Source organism: Diadema setosum, chromosome 15 (genome assembly GCF_964275005.1).
Source record: "Diadema setosum chromosome 15, eeDiaSeto1, whole genome shotgun sequence".
NCBI classification, from domain to species: Eukaryota; Metazoa; Echinodermata; class Echinoidea; order Diadematoida; family Diadematidae; genus Diadema; species Diadema setosum.
The window spans coordinates 1,268,717-1,296,381 of record NC_092699.1 but is presented as its reverse complement, the minus strand read 5'-3'; the positions used below and the strand labels follow the sequence as shown (position 1 = coordinate 1,296,381).

The following is a 27,665-nucleotide window of genomic DNA, read 5'->3' as shown; positions in this document are numbered from 1 at the left end:
GCCAACATCCAGCATGGCTTCCTATACATGCCATGCACACATTTGTGTTGCACACTCTCTTCTAATATCTCAAGGAGTACATGCTTTTGAGCCTGATTTTAGTAACCTTTGCAAAGCTCTCAGGCATATGTTGTCATCACAACCAACCGAGTGTGAGATTCAAATGTCTGTGTATTGAGGCAATCATGATACAAGTCTGTAGCACACTACACACGCAAAATCAGTGATTCCATCTTCTTGGAGCTTTGAAGACAAACAAGCACATGGATACGAAACTACTTTATGAGCAGCCAGCATTCCTTACAAGCTGTTTGTCAGCATTTCCTTGTGGAATTGTTTTATGCATACAAATTGTATGTTTGTGTCATTTTACTGTGTGTATCACACACATATGATGTATTTTTTATGTGCTTCCATTCTTTACTTTCTATACATGTACCTTACCCAGAAGCAATTATTTTGTTTGCCCCCCCCCCCCAAAAAAAAAAAAAAATAAAATAAATAAATAAAAATAAAAAAGCAGAAGAGAATATTTAATCCAGTAAAGGCAAAGAGAGATAAGTAAGGAAATATTACAAATGTGTTTGAATCTGCATTTAAATGAAATAACTAATGAGTTATATCATGTCCCTTAGATTATATATTAGTACTGGTTTAAAGTTGTCACATGCTAAAAAGGTTACAATCACTCCTTTGCTTACACACTTTGGTTTTCATTCAAGTGATTCTTTATGGACTATCCCATCATTGTAAACATAACGCTAGCTAAGGTTGTCATCATTGGACTGTGTGTGCTAGTTGTCCAAGTCATTCTGTGGGGTCATAGTTAATATTCCTGATGTATCGCTGGTCAGTAACGGTGGACTGTGTTGGTAACCATGGCAATGATTTTCTGCAGCACATTTTTCTGTTTCCCACCGTGCATGTTGGCATTCCTGACATCATTGCAATTAGGCAAGGTGTTCAATTTGATCACTATTTGATTGCTTGAAGTCAGTTGACCAAAGCAATTTTTATACTTGTCCAGTCTTGCTTAAATTTCAATCATATAATGCCTTGATGCCACCGTCTGCAGGTACAATGTCTAAATATCTTTCCCTTGTGTTCACCTTTGTTATTTAACCTGTGTGCATAATGGATGTGGTGTTATTGTCAGATAAAATCCATGCGTGCCATTTCTATTTGCTGAAGCCAAAGTTGTACACTGATTAAAGTGCAAGGCTCTTGAAAGAGAAATTATTTTTGTATCAGTAGCAATGTGAAAGTATTTGTCATAACAACGGTTTGATTTCTTTTGTTTCGTTAATACTTTCATTTGGAGGTAACTATAGTATCTAAGATATGTTACTCTGCAGTCTCTGCAACACAAGAAAAAAACAACAACCATGGATTTATTGTGTACTCGATAAAAGATAAGCTTATTTGCCATTTTACGCATTGTAAACCAAATGTTGACGGGTTAATATACATGTAAATAATGTTCCTAAACAAAGATATTATCTGTGCATAAATGTATTTGACTATAATGATTCTGGTAGAACAACTACAACAGCATTGTTTTGTTTACTTGTCAGAAGGAATTTGTTATCACCTAAATAAGTGTGACTCAGTATTATGCTTGCCAAGTCTAATTGGTTCAAATAGGTTTGACTTCACCTAGTGTGACCAATGGTATCACATGCGAGTCCTAGCCAGCAATACATTGTTCTAGGATTCTTGCATTTTATTTTGATAGTGCCATATGAAATGTTATGAATTTACATTCCTTGATACAATAGTTTATTTTGTGGTATACTTTGGACAAGTGCTTAATATTGAGATAAGTTTATAGATGGTAATGAATTCCTTGTTTGATTTACAGTTGATAAGTGTTATGTCCTACGGATAATACAGTGTATAAGTGTAAACAAATTTAGTACATTATCTAAAATAATAATATTCTTTTCTTACACTTGAAGTCTCACTCCTATATTAGATTGTATTCAATCCATGTAATCAAAACTTTTGAAAGAAATAAGTTAATGAGGGTCTACTTTTTGTGGGATGGTGGACTTAGAAGTGATCACATCATGTATTTAGTCATTATTGCTAATTTATCACAAGACTTCACTTCTCTCCAGTATGAGATTTTCAGAGATCAGCATAAAAATGTTAGAAATGTGTAAAAGTGTGCAAGTTTTACCTGCAGTGAGCCTCATCATTGTCACATTGTCTCAAAGAAAACAAACTAAAGAAGTCTAGAATTACTTTTTATATCAATTCATCAGTAAAATCAGAATTTTTCATTTGGGTTCAAAATGTAATACAAAGTTGTTACATAAATTTGTGATATGTTATTGATGAAACATTTAGGTCACAGCGTGGTATCTTTCAAAGTCAGTCTCATTTATTTATTTTTTTTCATTTCCATTTCCAAATAGAAAAATGTATGGTTTTTATTTTTTAAAAGGGTGAATTTAAATATAAAAGATGAATACACGACCAAAGGGTTTTTTTTTCCCAACTATAGAGAAAGTTCATTATATGATCATTTGTATACAAGAAAATCCTTTATGATTATGTCATCTACTTCAAGTCATATGTTGTCATAATGTTCAAGTTGGCAGATATTGCAAAAATAACATCTTGCAAAAAGCCTGTTTTTCACAAAAATATATGTGAGCTTTTACAGTATGCAATGTATGTAGAGGAAAGTGATATGTATCAATAAATTGTTGGTAATAAAGAATGAAAAAGAAGAATATTAGAATTCTACTTTGGCTAGAAACTTACTTTTAGCGGAGATTGATAAGCTAGTCATCTAGATAGAGATGAATACCAGTCACGTTATAGGGATTCATACGCTGTACCTCTATTTTCAGTTCTTGTATACTACATCTACATGTGCGAATATTTATTTTGCTTTTTCATATTGTAAATATGTCTGCCTAATTGTGCTTATTTCCTATGCAGTGAGGAAGCTGAAATGTGTCAAATCTTTCGAGAGAACCGGGTATGTTTTAGCAGTAGGTTTTTGGATTTTTTTTTCACAAGTTTGCTGTAAAATCTTAGTAAATGTCCACAACATCATGTTACTGATGTGAATTCTGTAAGCCTGTGAAAACTGCATGCCTTATGAAGCTACTGTGACAAAAATCTTGTCAAGAATAAAACTTTGACATAGAATAATACTATGTGTGCAAAATGTGTGTTTGTGTGGGAGTGTGTTTTTCATAACTGATAGACACTGACTTTCTCTAACCATGGACTGATAAAATGAGTTTGTGAGCATGGAGTAAGGTAATCATGGAAGCATGGCAAAGATAAAACCATAATTTCTCTAAACATGTTATTACAACTGCAACTGTCTTTTCTTCTTTATGACCAGGTTCACGTTTTTTCTGTAAGTTTTTTTTTTTTAATCATTATGTCAAATAGAGATTGTTTTTATGAGTACCTTGACATGAATAGATTGATTGATTTGATTGATTTGAATTCACTTCCACTTTGTGTTCACAAATTGAAAGAAACAGGCATATTAAAGGGATAGTACAGTATTGGTTGAAATGAGAATTGGGCCTTTATATTTTTGCAAGATACCAAGAAAACACTTATGATATAGTACAGAGCATACCATTTTAAGAGGAATTCAAAGTTTATTTGATGAAAATCGGGTTTGGAATAACTGAAACATCCAAAAACAAAGTAAAACAAAGCGATCGTTACAAAGTGTAAGTCCCACACTTTATGAGAAGCGCTCTTTTTTGATATCTCAGCCATTTCAAAACCAATTTTTATCAAATAAACGTCGAATTCCTCCTAGAATTGCATGCTCTTTCATATTTCATATGAGATTTCTCATTATCTCACCTAAAAATATTAGAAACCTGAAATTAGGTCTCAACCAGAACTGTACGATCCCTTTAACTGGATTACAATGATGATTACAATTCATGTTATTCATGAGAGAAACGTAATCAAAATGCATACTGTAGCAACAAATGAAAATAGAAAATCCCCTAAGCAGAAGCAGGCTTCACAGAATTGGAGGACTCATTCAATAGGTCATGTGTAATTTGTGCAGAAAGAACAACAGGCAGAAATAATTCTCCACGTGAGTAACATCCACAGACGAAAGGCGATTATCAAAGAATAATGATATCTGTAGGTGATTATCAAAGAATAATGATATCTGTAGGTGATTATCAAAGAATAATGATATCTGTAGGTGAACATGCCTCAGCTGGACTGAGAAACTGGGACTCATTTCATGGAGAGTTGCTATTATCAACTCTTGCTGCTATTATAGCAAGTGTTGTGGTAATGACAAAAATCCTGGATCCTGATTGGTTGTTCCTATATTGGAAGTTGCTATTCAAGCTGCAAGAATTGCTGTTATATTTTATGGAATGAGACTCGGCCTGGTAACAACTTTTCTCATTGTGTGTCAAAATTTTGTCAACATGTTGGATATGAAGACTGAATGCACAAGATGATACATGCCATTTTCAAGGTTGTTTTTTTTTTGTGTGTGTGTAAGGTCATCATCAAAATTAATGAACAAAAAATGCTATACTCATAATGCTGTACTCATTGCATAACAAATATATTTGCAAATATTAAAATCATTACATATCTTTGGATATTTTATTCAGCAGCTCTAGTCTTAAATGTTTCATTTGTATATAAAATCTTCATAATTTTCTTCCCTGTTGCTTACTGCTAGCAGCTTGCACAGACAGACAGACCTACTGACACAGGCCCACACACTGTTGACATACACAAATGTATCTATTTATGTATACATGACATACATATAAGTGATAGAAAGATAGATAGAGAGAGACAGAAAGATAAATCGAGAGAGGGAGAGAGAGAGAGAGGGAGAGAGAGAGAGAGAGAGACAGGGAAACAAGTTGAAGGTAGTAATCCTCAGTTAACTTTACCAACTTGAAAATAAGAAAACATGATTATGTAAACATAAAAACTTTAGAAATTTAACACATACCAAATTGAGAATGTGGTGCAGATATTTCAAAGTTATTCACAAAATTGGCGAGTAAGAAACTGACAACATCACAGTTAAGCAAAAATTAGCCAATTCAGCTCCAGTTTAAAACATAAAAGCATTATTGGCTTACAGTCGTTAGTAGCATGTACATTGACAAAAATGTCCCAAGATATAAAGTAGATTTTGATATCAACATCATTAATACAGAAGTGTGTAACATGCAACGACCCCAAACAACAACAACAACAACGACAACAACAACAACAACAACAACAACAAAGCAAGAAGTAACAACTCACTCCGAAATAGGTTTGGAAAGAAAAGTAAGGACAGTTCTCCTGGTCAAAGCAAATGGTTAACTATCCAATTATTTTGGAAGAGTTTTTGGAAGAGTAGTTATTTTGTGTTTACAAGCTATACTAGACACTGTTAACTAGAGATATTGTTCTAGTATAGATTTGCTGTTCTTAGTAGTTAATCAAGACTCAACTTCATCAGACTGCAGGAGTTTGCAGGATTAGTAAAAGATGAAGTACTATCATTATCAAACTTCTATGCAATGTGTCTCGAGTGCCAATAGAGCTTTATAACCAAAACAGAATATCTAAACACAACTTTTATTGGATATCTCGATCAACTTTAGCAGCTATACTGATTCATTCAAGATAATGGCTAGCTTTTGATCATTTGAACTTATTATCAATGCAAGTGAAAATAATTTGTGGTATTCAATTTGACATTCATTACCACAAGAATGAATATAATAATCATGGCCGGCGGAACTGGGGGGGGGGGGGGGGGGGGAGGGAGGGGGGCACTTTTTTGTGCGCCATGAAAAGGAATACATAAGGTGTCATCACTTTGGGCCCACCCTCCCTCACACTTTTTTTAACCTGGAAGTACATAAATGGCACTAAAAAGAAATAGAGATCTTGAAGTGTGAGTGCAGTAAGGTTATTATTGTTTTTTGTGGTTTTTTTTTTTTTCGCTTGTTAGCTCATGAAACCCGGAAGTGGGCCTGGGCTCCTCCTCCCCACTATGGAAAACGCTCCACCAGCCCTGTATATGAGCAAAGAATAATCAGTTTTGGGTAATGTTTAGATCATAATACATATTTCATTTTCATTTCATTTCATTTCATTTCATTTCATTTCATTTCATTTCATTTCATTTCATTTCATTTCATTTCATTTCATTTCATTTCATTTCATTTCATTTCATTAATATTTCATTTCATTTCATTTCATTTATTTCATTCTCATTTTTCTTTCAACAAAACATAACACAAAGTAAATAAAAAATTCAATCATAAGCATGTAAGCGATACATTACAAAGTATGACAATCAATAAATAGTAATCAACAAACTTATAAAGATATGCACACATACTGGAATTACACAGTTATGTTTGAAGCGTAAAAAATGAGAACTGAGAGGTCCACTAAAAAGCCATAATGTCTTTGCATTAAACATTTCACCTAATGGCCCACAAATATATTATTTCGACTACGATTGAAGCTTCATGAAGAAAAAAAAAGTAGAAAGAAAATATTCTCCAGTGCAAAGATTTTTCTTTTATTTGTAAGTGGCATCTAAGGTGATATTATTTTAATCTGTCAGTTAGCAGTTGGAAAACTTACAGCGCAAAAAAAGAAGAAGAAGAAGAAGGAGAAGAAGGAGGAGGAGAAGAAGAAGAAGAAGAAGAAGAAGAAGAAGAAGAAGAAGAAGAAGAAGAAGAAGTAGAAGAAGAAGAAGAAGAAGAAGAAGAAGAAGAAGAAGAAGAAGGAGGAGAGGAGAAGAAGAAGAAGAAGAAGAAGAAGAAGAAGAAGAAGAAGAAGAAGAAGAAGAAGAAGAAGAAAGAAAGACTGTAAGCACATTGAGATATATAGCGCCATCTGCGATGAGATCTTTGCATATTGCCGCATCTGACTGTCGACAGTGTGGAGCATAAACATACGCTTGTCAACTGGCAAGGTTGATAACCATCTCGAAGAGACCGAAAAACCTGTTCTTCATCTCACATTTGTATCGCGTTCGGGATCTTGTCAATTTGGTCTGCATAAGTGGAAATATATTCGGATTTCAGAGCTTCCTCCATCGCAATCTGGGAGGCCAAGATATATGCAGAGTGCTTTGCAGGTAAGTCGAGATAACATCGAAGGGTATACATGGCATAATGCGCCGCATCTTGCCTCATTATTGAACACACCCATCGTACCGTGCCGTGGTCACCGGGCCAAGTACGGGCGTGGAGCACTCGGGCTCCCGTATAATGGGAAATTAACCCCCACACCCCCATACGTGTTGTGCCCTTGCAATTGTGTACTGATGAAAAGGTTTCTTTTCGTGTCATCGTTTTAACAGACACATTTTTTTTTCGTGTCATATTCGTGTGTATGATAGAGAGTGTAATTAGTCCTGTCTACCTCTCCCATGCCCTGGTTTGTTTTAACATTGACATGGTCATTGACATTGTGTTCTACTGATCTAGCTGTAGTACCGGCGTACTAAATTTACTACTCGTGATTCACTGATTGATTAATTGATGTGGTGGGCATGGCTTCTTTTCTGTCTATTGGACCCTTGCCAAAGAAGAGATGCATGAATGTATTGAATATGACATAGGCTACTACTGACTGATAAGCAGAGAAACAGAATTTGGAGAATCCATATTTGAATTCAGTCCAGACCGACAAAAGTTCATGCCGTTTCAGTTTTTATTACCCCTAAAGTTTCAAGTGCTATTAAACTGAACGAGAACTAGCACTGTAACATAATAGTAGGAGTAGGCTAACCGGTATATGAATGCCAGTTGTTTAATTGACTTGACTTGGTGATGTGATTACATGTACAATTTGTACATTGTGTGTTGATCAGATGATGTTGATCCGGTGAGATTCAATGTCAGTAGAAATAAAACAAGAGCTTCTTCTCATGACTGATGCAGAATCAATAACTGAAAAAAAGCTATTTAACATTTAAATGGAGAATGAGACCTGGTTAAACCAGTAGTAGCAGCAATGATAACATTATGAAGAAGATCAAGATCAACACTATCATTGCAGTGATAGTACACACTCATAAATTAGTGATGACAACAAAACTTACCATACCATGATGTGATTAGAAATACAGGGCACAGCACCAATGTAGTAAACAGATATTGAATCAAGAGAGAAGAAAGAGAGATGTTGAGAGGGGATAGAGGACAGAGAAAGATACAAAAAAAGACTTTTAGACACCAGAACAGAAGAAACCGATAACTCTCATGTGGAAGATGACAAGGAAATGTGGAGGAGTGGGACCCAGGTAACATCCATCATCATTGTCAACGACTTCCTGTAAAATGGCCGGGACATGAGTTGCCAGAGAATGAAGTGTAAGGTTCAGCAAATAAACTGCACAAAGTGCCAGTGCTTCTCAGCTAAAGAGTCTGAGGTAGATATTGTTTTGTTTCGTTTGTATATATTTACATCAAGAACACGCAATTCAGTCTCTGGGCTGCTATGTATTTCCTTTTGATGAAATAAACCAATACTATCTATCTATCTATAGATCAAATAGCTGTGATGAAATCTGCAGACTACAACTCTGTACTTTGTACTTTGTGTAGAGTTACAATAAATGTAGGCTGACTTTGCATTCATCATTAGCCAACCTTTGCTATGATTTATCTGTTTTTAAGTATTTAAGATTTTTATTAATGTATGTTTATCACATTATTTTTCATATATTGCATTCATCTTTTTCTAATTATAGATAGAGGGATCATAGAATATTCAAATGTTACTACCATTTATGATGTACACACAGGTATTCTACATACTGTTTGCCTAAGTGATAAAAAGGGAAACAATCTTCCATTTCTGTTACTATGGCAACCTCCTTCAATGATTCTTTTAGTACAAGTCCACAATAGAAGCTAAATGTACAGTAGTACAATACCGCCCTATTCCTTAGAATAAAACTGGACAGAAAGTTTTCATGCTGGTATGAAGGTTTGAAGTCATCTATTGTACGTATACATGTATTTCAAGATGTCAATTCTAAAGAGTCAAGATACAAGTTTTTTTTTTTTTTTTTTTTTTTAATGATTTTGTATCTTATGGACATCACATCACAAATTTTGCAGTCTACAAACTGAAAGATTATCAGTGTCGTGTAGCAAATTACCAGTAACTTATCATGTCTGTGTGGCCTACATGGACATTGTACTTAAGTGTACAACGGTATGTACATGTATCTGCCTGGTATGTGTGATAACCAGCAATCTAGTCATTGGATGGAGTGTGTAGCTTGCAGATACATGGCCACTGGTTTGGGTACTAGTCATAAAACAGAGCTGTAGACTATAGAGAAATCTGTGAATATCAGAGAAAAAAACAAAGTACGGTACTTGAAAAGGATGATCACATGCTTTTAGATCCTGTGGGATTGTTCAACAGTCTTTTGAATAGAAAATATTTTTAGATTGCTCAGACAAAACATGTTCATGATGCTAAGGTAGAGTAGAGACCAAATTACCCATGAAATATGTTCTTTTCATAGTAGCATTGCTACTGTGTACAATACAGAGACATCTTTACCTCTAAATCAACAAATAATTCTCATACTCTGATATTTTGTGATAATATTTGAAAATTGACTCATGGTATTTTAAGTTAATGTTTTTCATTTATTGTCTGTTGAACAATGCTATTGTTAGCCTACACAATAGATTTCATAATTTGGATAGTTGCCTACAGGTATTCATGGATATTGTTACCTGATTTTAATACTTGTAGGCTCACAAGTGAGAGGGAAATATCTTGACTTGAAAAGGTGCTTAATTTTATGGACTCTTCTCTACTGATTTGTTAATTTCTAGATGTCATTTTTCAAATGACTTGATGTCAGGAATGTAAACTTCACACATTAATCCAGGCAGTATTTATTATTCATGCCAGCATAAATGTGATGGTGAGTGGCAAACCCTTTAGGCTGTAATGGCTTTCTGTGTACATCATAAAACCTTCAAAGCAATGCTACCGGTTACACATTGAAGTCAAATTTGTAATATCTCTTGACAAGTCTCCAAAGCTCACTAATGAACACAAGCTCTGTATTGTTGCATTTAATATCACATTAAAAAAAAATAACAAAAACAAAAAAGAAAAAACAACAAAATAACAAAAAAACAACAACAACAAACAAACAAACAAAAAACAAAAACAAATCCAGCACCGGATGCACTGCAAACATCAAGAAATTAGATACAATATCTTATGTCTGCTGTCAAAACATTCTTTATTCACAAACTCATTATGGAGCATATTTAGCTAGACATATTTACCAGACCTAATTTTCCACTTTGAGATTAAAAGAAAGCAAATTATATGAAATTATCATTGATGTTATTAATGTGACTCTAATTGATGGACCTTACCTACATTATGCATTGATTCACTGAATTTGTAATGACCACGAACATTTAAAGACCTCTATTTTCTCAGTAAGAATAAACATAATTCTAAAGAGTAAAGTTTGTATTATGATATCAATACATGTAGGTCGGATGATAATCCCCCCCCCCCCCAGAAAAAAGGCAACTGTATTCAATTATTCCAACTGATTTAGAAATTTCCTCTCTGGTACCTAGGCACCAAATGGTGACAGAGCTTATCATATGCAGTCCCTCAGGCCTGACTGTGTCTAGACAATGATTTGATACATTCGTTTGTATGGTAACAAGATTATATGAATAATTGATATCAATTGAGTACTGTGGTCAGGGCACAGGGGGTGTTCTGACTCACTCATTACCCTACATCTGGATGGCATTACTTGGACCGGGTGAATATTTGACTTTCCTTGATGAATGCAAATCTCAGATCAAACATCAGACTGCCAGATCTCAGGTTATAGCTCAAATGAAAGTCGTCCAAATTGAGAACCAAGGAGACAATTTTCCTCTGCATCATAAGCATGCTTTTTTTTTCTGTCCTTCATCCCACCCCTCCCCTAAGATCTTGATATAAAGTTGTGCTTTATTTGACCCTTTCTGCATACTGTAAATCTTCCATAAAAGGACGTGATCACATATTTCCATAATACTATGCCATATATATGAAGTAGGTTGGTGTGAACATATGGTGCACATTTGCTGGGCAGAGACCTGATGCAGGGTGAAATCATAATAATTTTTATATTAACATTTGTAGAGTCTTAAGTTCAAGACTATGGAGGCCATGCTGGAGAGTGATTATGAAGGCATTCTACAATGTTCTTACGGTGCCATTTGGGAGGTGAAAATGCAGTTCCATTTTGGGTATGATTTTTTTTTTCCAGTTTGTATATTACCGGTATGTAAAATGTCCGTGTGGCTTTTGTGTTTTGCAATTCTGCAGAAGCTAATGGATGACAGTCATTGTACTGTATGACTACTAGACATACATTCTCCAACTGGATAGATTAAAAATTACAATGATGGTGACTCAGCGGACTGGTGAATCCATCACATCTTGAAGAACATTATTAGGACTTACATCGTATGTGTATTCCCTGCAGTATACAGAATATGCATCATGCATACAACATTTTGTAATGTGTGTGAAACAAGTAGGCCTACATCAAGTGTACTCATACTATACAGTATTATTTAAAAAAAAAAAAAAAAAAAAAAAAAAAAAAACGCCCCAAAACCCAACAAGCAAACAAACAAACCCCAAAGAGCCTACTACTTACCGGAACCAGGGAACAATTTTCCCTCTTGAAATTAAATAGCACTTTTAGTTGATGGATATGTACATTTTGAATAAAATGGTATACAGGTCTAATCAAATTGCTTTAGATGCAAATGACATTTTGTATGCATAGCACTCATACCAAACTATGATGCATAGCAAATTGTTATGCGATTCCAGAAAAATTATTTCCTGTGAACGCACAAATGAAGAATATTACACTTGTACTGTCATAGTCATGTGACCAACATGGCACCCTTCAAGTGGCCATCAGACTGCCACGCTGACATGCTAGATGACTCACTAATGGTGACATGGTCTTAACCCGTTGAGGACGATTTTGCCACAAACTGTTTTTTTTTTTCTCCCAATATGATTATAATTTTATTTTAATGATGAATGATTTTATAAAAGAATTGAGAGTCCATGACATCAGCGTGTCATCTGATTTGCATATATAGCTGGTTGTCATGGTGACATGTGGTAGTGATTTGTGAAATCCAATGAAATTCTGAGGATTGTCATAACTTTTTGCACTCTACTCTGGAATAGTGTGCCCCTTTGACACCGGCACCCATGCAACAAGCACTTAGCCCCTCTAGATGTCAAAGTTGAGTCATAAAATTCATGAGTGGCAGGTGTACATAACCTTTTGTGTCCAGGAGCATTCATCTCTGCAAAAAACTATAATGGGAAAAAACAAAGTTTTCTGATGTACCATTTATACTCCCATGTTCGCACTGGCAAAAGATTGAGAAGTTTAATCAAGGAGGTTCTAGAGCTGGAGTTCCAACTGGCCATAATTATTCAAACAGTTGTCAGATTTCTATGGATGCACAAAGAATTCCACAGGCCTGTGCATTTGTACCTTTGACGTTCGATGTCTGAAGCTGCCATCATTCTGGGCAATCAGAAGAAGGATTTTGAACTCTATCATTATATCGGGTATATCTTTGTGTCTGCTAGCTACCGTGAGACATCCTAAGAAACTGATCCAGAAATTGAGAATGTAGGATGAATGTGATATTCTGTGCTATTGTGCTCACATGTGCACACAAGCTTTTATCAGTGTACAAACAGGACTGTACAGCTGTATGAAGTGGTCTGAACTATGAACCACCATAACACTGTATTTTGCACCCTTTATTTGTGTCTCAGAAGCGTGAAATGATTGGACTATCTCATAAGTCAGATGTGATGTGGATTTCAAAGTCACATGAGCACCTTCATACACCAGTATCACATTGCTGTGATTCAGCTGTCCTTTTGTACTGCACAAACAGTACAGAGATCAACTCTTGGAGTGCGTATTTTATGCATGCATGGATTCATTTTCTTACTGACAAGCTTTAATAGGTTTGTCTATGAATCAGACTTCAATGGTTGATAAGTTCAGAGAGTTGAGCCTCTGAATGAACACTGTCTGATCTACAGTGCCATTAATGTCTGACACTTAGGACTCGGTGACAAATCTTCGTGCCAAATGGCCTCCAGAAATGAGTGAGAAACTTTGAATCAACAGAACATCTGCTTTCAAGCTCCAGTGTGATATTTGGAAGCAAAATTAAACCTCCAGTGTGATATTTGGAAGCTATGAAATAGATCTGAAACTTGTGCTCATATTCAACTGACAAAAAAAAAAAAAAAGATGCTAAGATATTTTGAAGTGCATTGGGAAGGTTAGATATGAAAACATGAGCAGGATTCTTGATGGATTTAGTCTGGATTTTCATAGTCCAAGAGTAATGCATTATACAGGTAATTTTGATGTCTGGAAAAGCTTTTTGAAGGGATAAAAGGGATGAGGCAGTGCATAAAAATTCTTATATTGTATAGTGACTTTTAGTTCTCTTAAATTTGCAGAAATATTCTTAAGGGACAGTCCAATGTGGGCATCAGCTACAGTTGTACAGTGGCTTAACCCGTTGAGGACGGACTGATTTTGCTACAACACGCATTTCCGGTAGACACCTGCCCAAGGATACTCGGGACTGGTCTTCAACGGGTTAATGATGGTTACCTCTGAGCCTCTAGTACGTTGACTGCTTTCTGCCCTCCGAGGTGAAAGTAACATGTCTGGGGATGAAAGTCATGGCAGCCTGTGATAGACCAGCAGTGTTTTACTATGAATGTCACTGAAGTGTCCAGTATGGATTTTTATGCCTCCGCCACGAAGTGGTGCTGGAGGCATTTTAGTTTTCGGGTTGCCCGTCTGTCCGTCCGTACGTCTGTCCGCATTCGTTTACGCGATAACTTGAGAAATATTGACTGGAATTTTACCAAACTTGGTCCAAGTATAAAGTATGATGGGGCAATTACTTGATAAGATTTTGGGTGAAATTGGCCAAAGGTCAAAGGTCAAAGATCAAGGTCAAATCATGAAATTGTATCTGTTTACGCGATAACTCAAGACTGGGTCGAGCAAATTTCACAAAACTTTGTTCGAGGATGACGTATGATGGGACAATTACATGAGTAGTTTTTTAGTGAAATCAGACAGTGGTCAAAGGTCAAAGATCAAGGTCAAATCCTAAAATTTATCTGTTTACGTGATAACTCAAAACTGGATGAAGCAGCTTTCACCAAACTTGGTCCAAGGATGATGTATGATGGGACAATTAGTTAAGGAGATTTTAGTGACATTGGCAAGAGGTCAAAGGTCAAAAGGTCAAGGTCAAATGCTAAAAATGTTGCTATTTCCCCCATATCTACAGATGCAATGCCCGAAGGTATTTTATTGAAACTTAGTGTAGACATGTACTACTGCGTAAAGATTCTCCAGAGAGAGTTTCATGTCATAAGGTCAAAGGTCAAAAGGTCAAAGGTTAGGTGAAAATGTTGCAATTTCACTTTTCTCGCAAATGGTTCAATGTATCTTCATGGAACTAATTGGTACATATGCATGTACTGACTGGCAGGGATTACATTTGTATCTAGGGAATTTAGGGGTCATGGGTCAATAGCCAGGGGTCAAAGGTCAAGGTCAACTCCTCAAAATTTTACTTACCTCATATACTAGCATATGCAATGCTTGCATTATTAGTTTTAAAACTTAATATATACATGTATTACCTAATGGAGATTCTCTGGGAAATTTCCAGCCAGAAGGTCAAAGGTCAAAGGTTAAGGGTCCAAGGTCAGGTTTAGATGAAAAAAAAAAATCTATTTTGTATTGTAATTTCAATCTTTCTTCATACCTTGAAAATTACTTAATGCATGAACTTATAACAGGGTCGGTCAGAAGTCAAGTAAAAATCCTCATTTCCCCAAATATGTGTACCTGCACTCTCAGACAATTATAGCAAACCCAGTTTGAGGAAAGTGAACATTCAAGACATTTCTGACAAACCTGTCATATCAATATTTTGCCAGTTATGTGAAATTGTCATCACACATTGTGAAGACATTGTACTATACACCTATTGGGAGAATCATGCATTATGGTGGAGGCATCAGTCGCCATAGCAACATTTCTAGTTTTTTGTTTTTTTTGATACAGGGTGCTCTTTGCTTCATACTGTAGTCCCTAGAACTGTCGCAAAATCTGTTGACTGCCAGCCATTTTGCAGAATATTACACGTGTTTACAAAAAATACAAAGAACTGTGTAATGACTTTGCTGAAGTCTGAAACAAACACATCTTTTTGATTTTGCCTGAAACTGAAAATTGTATGGAGAAATTGATGAGTATGAGCCTGTTCAATCATCGATCAACTCAGTCCATGTGACTCTGAAATCCCTAGAGGACTAATGAGGTTCCTAGGGACATTTGGAAATGGTATGTCTTTGACATTTTCAGTGAACAGAAGTTTGGAAGACATTAAGCTCTTGAGAAGGAGAGTTTGATAAGTGAATGCAGAACAGCAGAGCAATCTCTGCATGAAAGTGGATACAGTTTATGAGGTGTTCATACCATATGAATGGCCATTTTTATAGTGACTGATTTTGATCAACAAACATATTTGTACATATCCAACATCAGTAGACAGTAAAAGACACTTGTACTTCAGGTTACTGCCACTTACATGATGTTATCTTCATGGAATATCAATCAAACTTACCTTGAAAAGGTGTGTATTCATGACTGCATAGAAACTTCTCAAGAGTACCATTATTCCTACATAAGTTTCACAGCAGGATAAGTCAAACTCTCTACTAAGGTGTAGAAAAACATAACATCAATTCTTGGTATTGCCTATAGTGTAGGTGCCGTGCGCAGAGCAGTGTTTTAGATGCATTATGGGATAGCTCACGGGACAAACTTGCCCCGGTTTTGGCTGCACATGCACTCAGATCACGCTTTGTTTTTATCCAGAGGTATTTTTGTTGTTGTTGAAGATTTCTTCGCTTTCCATCATGTGACCAGCACATTGAAGCCTTGCAGTAGTGAACCATGACTCTAGTGACCGCAAATCAGTAAAACTGAGAAACTTTCAACTCTTTTGAGCTGAATTATAGCCAAGAAAAAAGGGGTAACAACGGAAAAGCAGACAAACAACTCCATGGAATCGTATGGGAACTGCGACTTGCGTGAGACAACCGGAAGCAAACAAGGGCACTGAGGAATTCCACAGTGCATCTGTGACAGATCTCTTCAGTGTGCGCAGAAGTTTTCTGCGCATTGGCGATACTGAGAATTAAATTTGCATGAAAATCTAAATAAGAGATCCTGAAAATATATCCGTATGCTCATTTGAGCAGCCCATAGAATGCCCTGCTAGATAGGTAAAATCAATATTGCCAAACTTGATTCCGATCTGATGTATCACTGCTCCTACTCTAGGCAGCATACCATGGATGACTTATCATTGATCAATCTTGTTCAAACCATTGGTGATAGTGGTGATAAGCTGCCTGCATTGTCCTTCTGAAGTTGTTAAAGAAGAAAAAAAAAAAAGAACCTTCTCATTACTCAAGGGATAAACTGCTCCCTTGATGGCTACAGTTTTATACAATGAATGGCCAACTAGAAGTTATAACATCAGTGGAACTTCAGTAACCACAGTTTTATTAGAGGAGCGTTGTTAACTCCAGACCCCATCTCTTTGGAGCTTTAATCCCTGGATGATGGTAGGTTCACTCTGAACCTCCTCCTTCCTAGCCTTTACCTAAGGCACTCCAGCTTTAGTGACTAAAAGTGGAGTACGATGTAAGTAGAGGGTTGTTAGATGAGACTAGTCAATCCACTTCTGGGAAACTTTACATAGTTTGAGTTACAACAACCACGTTGTTACTAGTCATGGCTCGACACTAACTTTTTTGTTTGGTGGCCCGATGGGGCCACCAAAATCCTAAATTTCAAATTTTTGGTGGCCCGAGAGAAAAATTTGGTGGCCCGAAAAAAACAATAAAAAACATTAAAAGTCCTTTTTTTTTTTTTTTAATGAGTCAAATATTTAAGTTTTATGATAGTAAGAATTAGAAGTTGGACATATCTACTCAACAAACTTGCAACACTCACTCTCAGGCACTCATTCAGTCCTTTTCATCCATCCTTTAAACAAATTTAACTGCTAATTTCCGGCGCAAAAAGTTACGAATTTATTGACATACTTTTCAAAAAATTTTGGTGGCCCGAGGCGGGCTACCAAATTTGCCCTTTTTGGAAATTTGGTGGCCCGACTTTCATTTTTGGTGGCCCTGGGCCACCGGGCCACCGTTAGTGTCGAGCCCTGCTAGTGTTGCGTAGCAGAAATCCCAGCCAAATAAAATATAGTGCCAACTGAAGAAGCTCATGCATACATGTACAGTAAAACCTGTCTATAGTGGCCAACCATGGGAGATGAAAAAAAAAATGGTTGTTATAGACAGGTGGTTTCTATTTAAGGCAGGTTTGACTGTACTCAGTCTTTCACTGACTGATAGACAAATCAAGCAATTTTATCAGTCAAGGTGATTAATTGAATTATTTAGGAGTGGTGCACAAGGAAGGCATTCTCCAAGTTACGAATGATAATTGCAGTGGCAGCTAGATTTCAAATGGTCGCTGTGTGTTCAGCTTTGGCTCTCTAGCTCTCTGCTCACAATGTTTACTGACAAGTATTAGGGTCTTGGATGAAGACTACCCCTTTCTCAGCCTTCTTTTCCTTCTTCAGATTCTACCCACATCTCTTCATCTCACACACTACCACTCTGTCATTCTCTAGTCTCAGACAAGGATCGTATGGTGGCTGTGATGAAAAATGAAAAGAGCAAGAAAAAGAAAGGTAGGGGCAGATGAGATGAAAGGGTGGGTTTGTTTGCTAGGGCTTCTGATGGGGGAGGCTTGCCCAAGGCATGAGGGAATGAATTGTTCATGAATGATGTGACTTCTCAAACAGGGGCATGTGTACTTCATGTTCCCTGGCATTCATACCATGCCTTCCCTGCCTACTTCTCTCTCTCTCTCTCTCTCTCCTCTCAAGAGTGAAAAGTGCTATCGTGGAACATTCCATGAACTTATGTTCTTTTTTCATACCTAATTTGGAAATAAGTCTTTCATATTAAAGTATAAGGATGTTTTGAATGGTATTCTAGAAGAATGAACTGCTACCCTGCAGATTAGAGAGGTACTGTAAATATGACTGTGATAATGTGGGCCTAATTCTTTGTGAATTCAGTGTTCACCAAGTACAGTGTATCTTGAACGCTGAAAATTTTCTTTGGCAGTGATGACTGAATGAGGGCAATTCCGGGAACTGAAAAAATTAGTATAAAAATATACTTAAGTACCCTTCTTGTAGAAGTGGTGTTTGATTGATTGAATAATGACACAATTCTAAATCAATCACTAGCTTGGGGTTGCCAAAATTGAAACAGAGGTACGTGATATATTAGCTCCATCTATGATCTACAAGTGTAGTGCCAGTAGGTCTTGGCCCACTGCCTGTAGGTAGAAGGGAACAGGAGCCAATCTCAGTCCTAATCAAAAAGGATTTACTCTTTGTTTAGGACTGTTACCTTTGAGCTGTGCAATTTAGCCTCCTATCAAGGCAGAAGCCTATTTATTGTCACCCATTCTGATGTCGGAGACCCCCTAATCCAAGGAGCTCCTTGCTAATTCTCTCTAACATTATGAAACTCACAGACAGCAAATTTAATAGGGATTAATATTTGCCTTAATCAATGCATGAGTTGGTTGTGTTTTGTTTTCCCCAGACCACTGGTAGTTTTTTCCTGCTAGAATAATTATTTCAAATGGGTAAATTAGAAGAAAATGTAGATCCATGTACAAGGCCCCTTATTCAAATGAAACATTAAAAAACCCCACACAGGTTTAATGGCCCTGCTTCAGAGTTGCATACAATTACTAACATTGGTAAATCAACAGCCTGAATGAAAAGTAAACCATGTTTGTCTATTTATTGCAAACAAACCCTATCCCCTCCCGCACATCTATAATAAAAAATGAATGATACCCCTTTCAGTAACTCCTCTGGCTCGGGCCAGGCCCAAACTAACGTGCCAGGAGTGGACTATTTTGGTGCTGCTGAAGCTAACACTAGGCGCGGGCCAGGCTCGGGCCTGGTGCCGATCGAAGAGTTTATGAATGTCACAGCAGTGCCAGGCTTGGGCCAAAATTTCTTGCACAGTCAAAGGTCACAATTACCTAGCCGTGCCCTCAGCCAGAGCGCGTGTTCAGTTATCATGGTAGTTATCCCTTACGTGGCCCAGTTCGTGAATGGGTCATTGTAAAAGTAGCGTGGCTCTGCTATCGTTACTGAACGCAATTTTTACTGCTTGGTGCAGGCCAAATTAGCTCGGCACAGGAGCTGACCAAAAATGCATGAGTTACTGAAAGGGGTATAAGATAGAGACAGCAGGAGTCTGTAGGATTGAGGCAAGGCTATTCAAAGGCAGTCTTACTACACTCTTCAATGTAATTCCAAAGCACAGGTACAAGTCCCTGGTGTGTATTGCAGTGCATTGAATGCTATGGACCAATACACATTGATAGCCTTCTTACTACACCCAGACTAGGATTTGTCATGCCTGATAGCTTGCCTTCAAAACCATACATTGGTGTAGGGGCCCTACTCTGCATTCCTAGCTCTCTGAGGAAATAATAGAAGGGTATTTGGGTTCATTAATCTTCTGGGAAGAATGGATTTAAAGTAGGTGTGGATTAACCAATTCCATCCAAGTCCCTCTAAACCTCTATGGCTGTGTGTAAAAGTTTCTGTGATGACAAGATGTGTTTAGCAATACAGATAGTCTTCCTGATTAAAGCAGTCTTAATTTTCTGCCAGGAATGTCTGAAGTCTTGATATAGTTTTGTTGACAAGGTTCATTTTGTGACATTCAAAATTCATGCCTCAGTCTTTGCTGATCCTATTTATGCTTTATCTACATTTGTATGTATACATGCTTGATGGGGCTTTATTAGCAAAATATCAACGAAGTACAAACGTGTGTGGGCACTTTTAACCCATTTAGGACGAGTCCCGAGTATATTTGGGCAAGTGTCTATGGGAAATGTGTGTTGTAGCAAAATCAGTCTGTCCTCAATGGGTTAATTAAAATATGAGTTTAATAACTGGTGTCTTTCTTGTGTCATCATTATAGTTATCCCTTCTATACAATAAATTATATCTAGTAGCTGGACTACAAATTGCATGTTTAAGCATTATTGCAGTGTGGTGTCTAATGTTGACATAATCAATTCACCCAAGATCTAAATGCAAAGCAAGATGGGCAATATTTGTTTACATCCTTATCTGTTAGCTCTTATACTGTACTTAGACCTTGTTTGTTTTGGTACATGCCAGGGAAATATAAAACAACAACAACAACAACCACACCTCGAGTGTCTCTGTTGCGTGTTGATAGTGTTTTTTAAAGCCACAACTTGAATATTTAGGAAGTAAATACAAAATAATCAAGTTTTGACCTTTTCGCTATCTTATCATACAAGAATATCATATAATACATAGGCCTAGATATATACACTGACATCATCATATCTGATGAACTAAGGATTGTGATTACAAGCCAAGACAGTCAAGCTGTTTACAGCTTTGCAGTGTTCTGTTGCAACAGAAGAGATGATAGATACGTGTTATATTTTATCAATTTTGTAAACATTTTTGTTCTTGTTTAATTAAAAAATGTATCAATGTCAGAACTCTCAGAGTCAGAGATGATGTAATGTTTAGTCTTCTTGCAAACAAATGGAGTACTGAAAGCAAGGAATCTTAACCTGTTGAGGACGGGCTGATTTTGCTACCACACACATTTCCCATAGACGCCTGCCCCGAGTATACCCGGGACTCGTCCTCAATGGGTTAAGATGGGTAGAGGGTCTTCTTGTATGGGTTTAAAGTGAATTCTTGTCATTCAAAGAATTTCCTAGCTGATCAATATAACATCTCTGCATGGACAGTTTGGTGGTTTCCATGAATGGGGTTTATCCACCCCCAAACCAGGACCCAATAACAGGTGCCATTAGCCATTGTGTGGGATGTAAATCCAGTCTAGGGAAAAATTGTAGAAGTGGTGTCCACTGGTTCTCTGCCACCCTGTTGGAAGTATGGGAAGAACAATCTGTATGACTGCCAATAGAAGTATAGCATCTAGATTTATTCAACAAAAGTGCTATTGATCATGGACCTCATGTAAATATACATACACTACCATGATCATGCTTACATTACATGACATCCATCATTTGGGTGTGAATCCTGTTGTGGGCAGTTTTACCCTTTAGAACATCAACATTTTGTGATATGGAGGCAGACCCTGCAATTTCCGCAGAGATGCAGTAAATTCAATGTGCGTTCAAAACAGAAGACCTTTATAAAGTACATTATGTAGTAACAGCCTGATCAGTGACAAGAATGATAACGATTAATTCCTTGTGTAGATATTACTTCATCACCACTTTATTTGTGAGACCAATTCCACTTTTGAATATGTGTAGCTTATCAATTCAGTAATTTATAAAGCCATAGCATAGTATCTGTAATGAAAGAAATTTAGGGAGTCTTTTTTAAAATAGTTTTTGTGCAATGAGAAAGATATACACAGATAGATTGATAGATACATGTATCTTCAGTGGCTGATGATTTATTTTGTAAATAGCAGTCAACAGTTAGAACTAGTTTCTACAAAGTTATGTTGTAAAAAGGGTCATATATTTGTCTGCTTGTGAATGTCTGTTATAATGCTCAGTGAATAATTCATGTCATGGTGACTCACATCTTGTTGAAATGTCAGGTGAACAAACATTGTATCTCATCCAGGACAGCTTCCTAAATACTGACCAGAAAAAAAAAAACCTGGGAGGGGTAATGCTGAGTGGAACATACAATGTACCTAAGTGTGAGAGATGGACTGGGAGTGAGGGATGATTTATCTCAATTAAAACTGGTTGAAATTTTCTGGAGCCAGAGAATGTATGTATACCAATGGAAGCCTCTTCGGTGGAGCTTTCTTCTGAGTGTTTCAGCAACACTTGTTCCCAAGTAAAAAGTGTCTCCTCCACCATATGGTACATTTGTATCCGATCTGTATATTAAACACTGTTATTTCATCAGTATTAGAGCTGACTGTGTGATATTTACAATTTGTTTAGATGTGACAAAATTTTGGTGCTATTTGAGAGCAATATATTGTGCTTCTTCATAATTTTGAGGTTTCTTTCTTTAAAGAAAGAATACTGGAGAGACATTGTACAATATTAGAAGTTTGTTTTGAGAAGGGTGATTATGTGTTGACATCATGTATTTTTGGGTGCTTCAATGTTTCATGAAATGTCAAAATATTGAAGTTTCTATACACCTTAATGTCATGTCAGTGACACAATCTTTACACCTGTGTTGCATTGTATATTATATAATCATGAACAGTCAATACCCATGTTGATACAAGAAAATCTACATTATTTATTTTCATGTCTGAAAACAAAGGCACTAGAAGTTGTAACTCTGTGATGGTAACAGATATCCTATATCAACACGAAGCTGTGTGATTTATCTATTACCGACAGTCAAAAGGGCATATTAACTATCTCACCTTTTTGTTCAAATCATAAACATTTCCATTGATCTATTACATTTTGAGGACTTTCATAAGCTTCTTCCTCATTTGCATGGTTTTCTGAAAAGGATACAGTTTCTTTGTCTTCTTCCATTTTGTTTAACAGAAGTTATCAGATTTAATTGCATAATGACTTCTAAACTCAACAGATATAAATGGCATTTTATTGCCATGAATCTGTAGTAAAATAAACCTCAAAGAAAGTAGTTTTTGTGACATCATAGTAAGGGATGAACAACAACAGCGACAAAAAAGAAACAGAGCAAAATTGTATAATTAAAGTTACAAGGGCTGAATGTCAGCATGAGGTTTTGAATTCAAAGTGGTATCAAACATCTACACTTTGTATCCTGCAGGGGATTTGAATAGCTGGCTTTGATAGTCATATTGCAATGAATATGAAAATGCCTTTGTTATTTGCACAAGATAAACATATTTTCTGCATTACTGGTATGATATGTAAGAATCATTTTATTTGAACTGCAAGACATGGAATGATATTATGTCACCCTATATTTTGAGAGTCATGAAAGGAAAGGTGAATGTGAAATTACTGCTGGTTTGATGGCAAAGGAGAAACATAATATCACAGTCATATGCACAAACAGGATTGTTGACAGTCATTTGAACACTGCTAGTTAACTCACTCTCATTCAAAAGATTGAAATTTTCTTAATCCGTTGTACATGGCAGCAGTTTACACATTTATTACCCTGACTGGTGTATAAACATGCAATAGGTAAAAAAGAAATCAAGTCCAGTCTGTTACAATGTATTTAAAGCAAGCTATGCATAAAGAGACATCTGCTGTTACAAGGACATCTGCTATTACAAGGAGTTATCTTGTCATCGTCCATGGTGTCTTCGGGAGGAGCCGATTCCTAGTTAACATTTCTGGGATATTTATAGTTGATGAGATGGCGAGGGGTCCTCTGGCTGCAAGTAATGTTGATCACCACTCCAGGTGATGTGCATTAAACAGACGCATCATTCAAGCAGCCGGGCTGAGGCCTGCGACCGGCCAGGGGTTTATTGAAATGCAAGGAAGACGTTTCTCGACTGGAGGCTGCATTTTGTGTCATGAGTCTGGTTTTTCTATCGTCGTGAGACCGAGGAGTTCTGGTTTGTGATTTCGCCAAGTGACTAATCCTTCTATAACAATCGCTGCCACATTCGATTGTGTCAATCTGTAATTGACAAGGTCTTGTACATGAAAGGACACTCTACTTGACACATTCACAATTTGGTTCCTGTCTTTTTGATGTCTAGCAGACCAGAACAAAACAAGCTTTTCATTGATACTTCCACTTCCTGTAGCTTATGTTTAAAAACCCTAGAGTCACTCATGAGTTGAATGCACATCCTGCTTTGAGTGAAACCAGCAACATTCTTTTTCTACAAATTTGTACAGTACGAAGCGACCATATCGAATATGCAGTGTTTGCTGTGCAAATACTTCTTGAAATCCAATATACATATAGGACCTAGGCCTACACTCAATATGATAGGGCCTATACATTTGAATGAACACTACCTTGAACAAACCCTAAATTTACATTGTAAATACCAAATGTGCTTTTCATCTTCATTAATACACTGCGCCAGTGTTGTTAATGATTATCAATGTTACAAGTCAAGCTTGTTATATAGCGCCACCTCTCGGTGACTGTAGGGTTACTGTCTGCTACACACTGCTGGGTATCTGGTCTGAAGCTGGGTTCCATTAAATGCCTTCAAGGTGACTGTTTACTCGGAAACTCGATTTGTGTCTGCTTCTCATTTACGTGGTGGCAGCTCTGGAAACGTTACCTACTCCTGAGGATTTGTTTTCACCTGCACAAGCAGACGTTAAGCTTGCTGAGCTCCAAATCGGCCAACGATCCAGAGTTGGTGTAAGTTCCTTGTTTTTCTCTTACATTACGGTCCCACCTATAGGCTTTAGTGATGGCCTCAGCTCCAAGAGCACCCAAGCAATGGTGTCTCACCAAACGTGAAACAGTCAATTCATTCGAAAATTGGCGACAAAACTTAGTGTACACTCTCACCCTAGACTCAAATTTTGCGCCGTTCCTAGATGATGATTGCTCATGGGCTCAAAAATCTAAATCTTGCCCACTCCGTGGCTTTGTTGATGACCCAGAAAGCGTCCCGACTGGGTCTCGAAAATCAGCACACCAGAAAGCCAGTATGCTTGAGCTTATGCTCGGACAGATTGCTAATTATTGTCCCATTATCTCACGCAATTCCATAGTCAAGACTTCCACCTCCCTCAACGATATTTGGGGGAAGATCAGGCTTCATTATGGGTTTCAAAGTACCGGCGCTCACTTTCTTGATTTCAGTGACATCAAACTAGAGCCGGATGAGCGTCCTGAGGACCTCTACCAAAGGGTGGTGGCCTTTATCGAAGACAACCTGCTCACATCCGCAGGTGGCATAACTCACCATGGTAAGCGTGTTAGCGAAGATGAGGAGCTTACTCCCACGTTGGAAAACCTTATCGTCCTCACTTGGCTCCAACTCGTTCATTCAGATCTTCCTCGCCTGGTCAAGCAGCGCTACGGGACAGAATTGCGCTCTCGTACCCTAGCTTCACTGAAACCCGAAATCTCTCAGGCATTAGATAGTCTTTTGGATGAAATCCACACCACAGAGAGTTCTCGTGCTATGCGCACCCTGACCTCCCCTTCCCCGCGCCCTGTAGGCCTACGCCCCCAGCGTGCTCCAATGCCCCGCAGTCGCCGCAATCTGCAGACTCGCACCCCCCAGCGCAACAGTAAATACTGTCCTCTCTGTCGTGAAGCGCGCCGGCCAGACACTCATTATTTAAGTGAGTGTACGTACTTACCCGAAGCAGACAGGCGATTCATTGCTAAGGCCCGCCAGGTTGCACATATTTTAGAGTCTGATGATGAGATTGATGATTTGTGCCAAGTTGAACAGGTCCACCTGTCTGAGCCTGTCCCTCTGAAGGATGATACGGCTACCAGCGACTCTTCATCGGCCCTCAGAGTCCAGGTCCGTCAGTCTCCATATTTTGATGCGTTTTGCGGGCACCAGGTCGTTCGCATCACTGTCGACAGTGGTGCTACTGGTAACATGATCAGAGCTTCTACTGTCCAGTCCCTCCAGGGTGTCATAAAACCCAGCTCGCAGTCTGCTCATCAAGCCGATGGGTCTTCCCCCCTTGATGTTGTTGGGGAGACCACTCTGTCCTTCACTCGTGACGGCAAGTCATTCGTGTTTGAGGGTTTGGTCATTGATAATCTTGATGTAGAAGTACTCGCAGGTACCCCATTCATGGAGCACAATGATGTGTCGGTTCGTCCTGCTAAACGCCAGGTGTGTGTGGGTGATGACATGATCATTTCATATGGTTCTCGCAGGCCTTCGGACAATGTGACACATGCAGTTCGCCGTGCTCATGTCCTTCGTGCCCCATCTCAGTCTACTGTGCTTTTGCCTGGTGAATTCGTCGAGCTGTCAGTTCCTGATGAGCTACTGTCTCATGACACACTTGCCCTTGAGCCCAGGATTGTCCCTCAGAAAGGTGTTCCCCCAACTGATCCATCTTGGCCTGAACCGTGCATGGTCTCCAGTGTAGCAGGCAAAGTGCGTATCCCTAATCTTACGCCTCAACCCCGCCTGATCCGTAAACATGAACATTTCTGCCAGGTCCGTCCGGTCTACGTTCCTTCAGAGCCTCACTCTGATGACCTCCCCCGTGTACCCGATAGGCCCGTGCCCAGTGGTGTCTCACGTGATACTGAGCATCGTTTTTCTGACCCAATATTGCTCGATCCTGATTGCATTATCCCCATTGGTACGAAACATGACTTTCAGTCTCTCCATGCGGAGTTCGATGATGTTTTTGACCCTGCCTTCACTGGGTATAATGGTGCTGTTGGCCCGTTTGAGGCCGTTGTCAACATGGGCCCGGTTCAGCCTCCCCAACGCAAGGGTCGCTTGCCACTTTACTCCCGTAACTCTTTGGTTGATCTCCAAGAGAAATTCGATGAACTAGAACAACAGGGTGTCTTTGCTCGCCCAGAAGATGTGGGCATCTCTGTTGAGTACCTGAATCCATCCTTCCTTGTGAAGAAGGCCAACGGCGGCTTCCGCCTTGTTACAGCTTTTGCCGATGTAGGCCGTTATGCCAAGCCTCAGCCCTCCCTTATGCCTGATGTGGATTCCACCCTCAGAAAAATTGGTCAATGGAAACATCTCATTGCCACAGATCTCACCAATGCTTTTTATCAAATTCCCCTGTCCAAGGCCTCGATGAAGTATTGTGGTGTTGCAACCCCCTATCGTGGAGTCCGTGTGTATACACGCTGTGCCATGGGCATGCCAGGCTCAGAAACTGCTCTTGAAGAGCTGATGTGTCGCGTGCTTGGGGATCTACTTGTGGAAGGTATTGTTGTGAAACTTGCAGACGACTTGTTCATTGGTGGTGATACCCCCGAGGAGCTCCTCCAGAATTGGTCACGTGTCCTGCATGCCCTCCGAAAGTCAGGCCTTCATCTTTCAGCCCGTAAGACTGTGATTTGCCCAAAGTCTACCACGGTCCTGGGCTGGATCTGGTCCCAAGGGACCCTACAAGCGAGCCCTCATCGCATTGCGGCGCTTGCCTCATGCCCCCCTCCTACTACTGTGAAAGGAATGCGTTCCTTCATTGGGGCATATAAGATGCTCGCCCGTGTTCTCCCACATTGCGCTATCTTCCTCACACCACTGGACGCCGCAATTGCTGGTGGTCAGTCGAGTGATCGCATTGATTGGTCCGATGACCTGCGTTCATTTTTCAAGACCGCTCAGGAAGCCTTAGCCTCCCCCCGTGCCATTACCCTTCCCCGACCATCCGACCAGCTTTGGATTGTTACTGATGGTGCTGTCAAAGATCATGGTATTGGTGCCACATTGTACATAACACGACA

At 38.3% G+C, this 27,665-nt stretch overlaps 1 protein-coding gene across 1 annotated transcript in view; it reads left to right on the top strand.

Annotated features, from left to right (window-relative positions):
- The first annotated feature begins 6,966 nt into the window (after positions 1-6,966).
- LOC140239334 (uncharacterized) overlaps positions 6,967-27,665 on the top strand; it is a 165,676-nt gene continuing 144,977 nt past the window's right edge. Inside the window, exon 1 of the mRNA XM_072319213.1 lies at positions 6,967-7,129. The gene's annotated coding sequence lies outside the window, so the exon portion shown is untranslated. The remainder of the gene's footprint in view (positions 7,130-27,665) is intronic.